Raw genomic sequence first — 5,955 nt, forward strand, 5'->3', positions numbered from 1 at the left:
CTCCCATGTTTTTTCTCTTCAACTGGAGGTTGATATTATATGACTTTCACCGGTTAAAGCGCGGTTAAATCGCACGTAGATATACTCAAATTTTTTAATTAAAATAATAATAAAATATTTGAAAATTATGTCTTTCAACTTTTATCTAAAAGATTATTATTGTTATTTTTTTCTGGTCATTATATATATATATATATATATATATATATATATATATATATATATATTAAAGTTGTAGAAGAAAGGAATAGTAAACTTGGCATACTTGTTCAGGTTTGATCCCTTGATTTACATATCCGGTCCGTGTATTTCTTTAATTAATTTATTTATGTTCTTTTGTTTATGTTCCATTCAACTTCTCATTTTTTTTTGGCAGAATTGGTCTTTGTATTATTCTTGAAAGTTAGGAATACTAAATTTGGATGTTTATTGATAACTTTGCTCATTATTCTTTATTCATTTTGATACTTTTGGTCATTGCAATTAATATTTTTACATTTTTTTAGAACCTTTTAATATTTAAAGTTTGGACACAAAACTTTAACGGTTTGACAACTTTGATCATTTTTCTAAAAAGTTGCTAATTCTTACCCCTTTAATTCTTTAACCATTTTCACACTTCTGATCCATGCAGTCAAAACTTTTACATTTTTTGTCTGGGGCAAAACCCAGATTTTTCATCCTTGCACTTTCTATATATGTTATATTTATCAATTCGGAAACTACATTGAATGCTTCTGCCCCCGCGTAGCGGGGTAACCTTTCTAGTTGTATTTTTAAATTTTTTTCTGGAAATTACAAAAGGTTATTATTAAGAGCTTTTTTTTCAATCAAAACCTATGTTTTTTTAAAAAAAAAAAATATATATTTATCAAATATATATAGTTTCAAAAATATTTATTAAATAGGTGTAGTTTTAAAGTTTTGTATTTTTCTAAAACTTTTAGTTTTTCAATTACTTATATATATATATATATATATATATATATATATATATATATATATATAAAGAGAAATTAAATATCCTCCTATATTTTATTCTTATTTATCATCCTATCCTATCCTATTAAATATTGACATGTATCACATTTAATGATATATTTAATAAAATTAATAAAAATTTAATATGGGTAGGAGGATGATAGAAAGAAAATGTTTGAAGATATTTAATTTTTCTTTTTCAAAAATAATAAGGCACCATCATTTGATGAAAAAAATGATAATAAAAACTGATGAAACCGTTATGGAAGAAGAATCTATAGCCGATGTTAATGGTGATTTCAAGATCTAATGCAAGTTTATCTACCGGAAGGATTCCAATTTTTCCACCATTTTCTCTGATTGAGGCGTTGTGAAAAAAAATGAAATCAAGGGTGTTGGTTGTAGGAGTGATGGAACAGAGAACGTTTTTTCTTACCGGTTCAACATACTCCTTCAAGGTTTTCAGAAGTATATCCTATTGAACAATCAATGAGGGATATTGTGGTAGTAATCGATTTTAAAAAACACTAATTTACTTATTTGTAGCCAAGAAATCCAAAATAAAACAGAGATATACAATGAAGAAATATTCGCTCGCACAAACATACCTAAAATCGTGTTATTCAAAATGCCTTATACATAGGGCGTGCTTGACAAAAGTAGTTGTTAGTTGGAAGCGAGTAGCATGTAGCGAGTAGCTGGTAGCGGGAACTTGTAGCTTTTATTTGTTATATGAGTGTTTGACAAAAGTAGCTGAAAGCTTTTGAAATGTATAAAATTACATAAAATGACAATTGATTAAAAATAAATAAATATATAAATAAAATTTTAAGGGTAATTATGGAAATTGATTTCAAAAGCTCAGTAGCGTTTTGTTAAACGCTACATGAAGTAGCTTTTAAATTTGGAGCATTTTGTTTAAACTAAAAGTTAAACGCTCGTACTACCAAACGAAACTTTTTGTTTAAACTAGAACGTTTTGTCAAAAGTTAAATGTTAGAAGCTCTCAAACGCTTCCAAAAGCTCCGTGCCAAACATGCTCATAGATAGAGAAAAAGACACCTATTACTTTAGTGTTCTTGAGAAAAGAGAATGAAGATAGTAGTTGTGTTGGTGGCGCTTGATCGTCGTGGCGACGAAGGCGAGTTGGGTATTCAACTACGAAATGAATCCTTTTAAATCTTAGCTTAAATCTCGGTGTGAATTGACTCAATAGTTCAGCACCAGGTCAAGATACGGTATGATAAGAAGAAAAGATGAACCGGGTCAAAATGAAAAATAATAACTTTTATGTATTGTATTTGTATCGGATACTTGTATGTATTGTATTATTTTTTTATACAATTTAATTCTAATGTTTTTTTTGAAAGAGCTTAATTTAAATGTTGTTAAGTTTAAAATTTATTATTATTTTATTGGTGTTTTCTTGTACTATTACTTAAACATTTGGACGTCTCAAATTTATTTTTTAAAAATACTAGGTTTATATATATATATATATATATATATATATATATATATATATATATATATATATATATATATATATATATATATATATATATATATTGTGTGTTTCTGTGTCATGAGATATTGATCCAAGGAAAATGTTATTCATTAGCCTACTCTTTACTTTGTCGTATAGTATAAAGTAAAGGAAGTGGATAAGGTATTTGGAGGATATATCTAGAAGACCCTTTGTTTTGTTAACTAGTGTAATTGTTATTGTATTTGGCATGTATTGATATAGACTTTTCCACATCCTCTTTGGTATTGAAAGTACAGTTTGGAAAAACTTGATCTGTAAAGATATTTTGTGGTTATGATTAGATGCGAATAATTGGGTAGTGTTACAGTACATTACTTTAGATGTTGAATCATCAATATTATTAACATATGCTATACATATAAAACGTCAACAATCATATTAAAATGTCAAGCCCTTACTTTAGAAATTATGAGTTTTACATGATCAATTAGCCGATCAATAGTCATGTCCTTACTTATTCATCCTGAATCTCCTACACTACATACATCTCTGCTTCCTATCGTTGATGTTGACATTACTGAACTCATCTGTGAAGAACCCAAACTTTGTATTCCAGCCTCCTCAATATTCCTGTCAAATATGATGTTAAACTGTCCTTATCATTCTTGCAGATTTTATCACATACATTCTTGAGTATGCTAATACTTCCCTAATTTGTGCAACTTATCTAAATCCATTCAGTTCAAGAGATTATACTTTCTATGTAATTTAATTGGAAAGAACATGTTAATAATATTGATAAATCTTAAGAACACAATTTATCGTTTAAAGTGATAGTATATACTAAAGAGCGAATTGAAACCAGGCAATAGCAAGTTGGTAAATGCACAACATTTTGTGACATTTTATCTCCAATTGTTCATCCTTGAGGATTCGCATTACATATAATCTGACTCTGCAAAGAACAAAATTCCAAACTCAGAATAAAATCATATCGCCCCATTTCATGAAGATCTTCATCTAATCGCATCCCCTCGATCTGGTTCCTAAACTTCATCATAAACAATAAAATTACATGGACAAAACTAATTCGTTGGAAAAGATACCTATCATTTTTTTTTTAACGAAAGTCTGTATTAATGTAACTTTTGTTTAGCGTTTTCAAATCGTAAATTAACATTCCCTCATATCTAAATACATTTATACCAGAATATATATAAAAGGTAGCAGGAATCTTAATATAGAAATGTCTGGAATTTCGTTCAAAGATGAGTCCATATATACAAGCTGCAAACTTTCAAGTTATCAAAGAGTTTGAACAAATCCAATCACATCCATGCATGCAATGTTAAACCGATAAAATTTGTAGTGTGTGTGTGTGTATATATATATATATATATATATATATATATATATATATATATATAACACTTATGCTTACCTTAATTTGCATTAAAACCATCTCTTCTTTCTCTTACTTCCACCGTTTACACACACACATATATGTGTGTGTATAAGTTCATATATTGTATATGTATGTATGTCAGTGTGTGTGCGTGTGTGTTTATGAGAGAGATGCAAGAATATAAGATGGCATTTCGTCTGCAGATACACCTGCACCTTTGTAATTCTCAAACCCATGAGAAAAAAGACAAAATGGTGTATGAACAGTAGCAAGTAAAGGTGCAGGTGCAAATGCAGATAAAAAACTAAACATCTTGAGAGTTGAGAGAATAAATGTACACATGAAACACCCTAAACCAAAGACTCATATATATGCAATGTGTGGGGCACACACCATAAATGGAGTTCAAGATTCGCCACAATATTATTTTAAAATAATTTTAATTAACATTGGACACTCTCTGCATTAAAACTTGTACACATAGCCAACCATTGCAACAAATTTAACTTGAATATAAAAAAAAAATGAACTTAAAATGTAGTTATATAATATTCGATGCGTATTTTAACTGATCGAAAAATAAGATCATGTTATTAGTTTATTATAGAATATTGAATTGTATTCAAAAGATATAATAAAATCCCCGACTCTTTTATTCTTATGTGACACTCTCACAATTCGTTTTTCCGACAATGTTAATTTAGTACAATACCTTCCATTAATTCCTTTTAATTTCCGGTTACTATACCTTTCCATCATATACCATTAATTTTCATTAGATTTAGTATGTAATAAGACACTTATTTTGTTTTTTGAATTCCCGTTAATAATTAAATGGTATGCTTTAAATACAATTGTAAACTAATCAGTGCTTATAAAATGGTACGAATTCCGTAAACATTATTCGATCCTCAAAATCTGATATTTATTTATTTCGAACCATGATATGTTTTTCTTAAATGATATTGCAATACCATTAAATGGAATCATTATGATCCTATTTGCGGGTATATATATATATATATATATATATATATATATATATATATATATATATATATATATATATATATATATATATATATTGCTACCCTTTAAAACTGAAATTATCATGTTATATCCGTGAGTATGAAATTGTATAGTTGCATTTATAAGGATTGTTTACGTAAAAATAATTATATGTTTCTATAATAAAGTTTGCTACATGGATCATATATGTAAAAAAATGAATGTAAGGATTGTTTCTGTAATAAACTGTATGCCTGCATTTGTATATAACATCTGCTTATCTATTTTTCTTCTTTTCCTGTTTTAGCATTATAGTTTCGATATATGATAAAGATCTTTTAATTTGATTTTTTTTTAATCTTTAAGTTTCATCTCAAAATTTGTTATATGAAGGGTGATTCCTATTTAACAGTTTACACAAGGACCATTCCTGTAGTTCTTTTATGTAAGAACCATTGTTGTAATATTTTTAAAAATTATTCATTTTTGCTAATTTTTAAAAACTAGGACCCATAAATATATAGCATATATTCTTTGAAATACTTTAGTATATATTATGGGGGGCTTAGAGGGAGGGCAAAGTGGGCAGCTGCACAGGACCTAGTTTTTTTGATTATATATTTTTATTTAAAAATACAAAATTATAATAAAGATAAGGGCCTTTTTTTTTCTTGTTCGTCCTGGGCCTTTAAGAATATTTCATTTTTCAGGACCAGCCCTGGTATATATAGTATATTAACTCCATTCATGTAATATTTTTTTAAAATTATCCGTTATATTATATCTATGAATGTGAAACTGTATGATTGCATTAATAAAAACATAAGACTGTTTACCTAAAAATAATTATTTCTGTAGTAAATTTGGATACAGGTACCATATACATAAAACTTTATGTACCTAAGGATTGTTTATGTAACATTCATTAAACGTAGTATGTATGTACCTTTTTCTAACACCAATTGTAGTATTATATTTTCAATAAATTTTGAGAAGATTTTTAAATTTGAACTTTTTTGTTCTTTAACTTTCATATAACGTGTCTAACTGTGTTTTTGTATATTGTATTTGG

At 27.4% G+C, this 5,955-nt stretch overlaps 1 long non-coding RNA gene across 1 annotated transcript; it reads right to left on the reverse strand.

The window, feature by feature from the left end:
• Positions 1-2,908: 2,908 nt before the first annotated feature.
• LOC145029318 (uncharacterized) lies at positions 2,909-4,203 on the reverse strand. Its single transcript, XR_013676468.1, has 2 exons — positions 3,912-4,203; positions 2,909-3,521 (listed from the first exon to the last, which is right to left on the reverse strand). It is a non-coding gene; the product is annotated as an uncharacterized LOC145029318 (long non-coding RNA).
• Between the last annotated feature and the right edge of the window lie 1,752 nt (positions 4,204-5,955).

The sequence above is a fragment of the Lactuca saligna genome, chromosome 2 (genome assembly GCF_052625555.1).
Source record: "Lactuca saligna cultivar CGN05327 chromosome 2, ASM5262555v1, whole genome shotgun sequence".
NCBI lineage: Eukaryota > Viridiplantae > Streptophyta > Magnoliopsida > Asterales > Asteraceae > Lactuca > Lactuca saligna.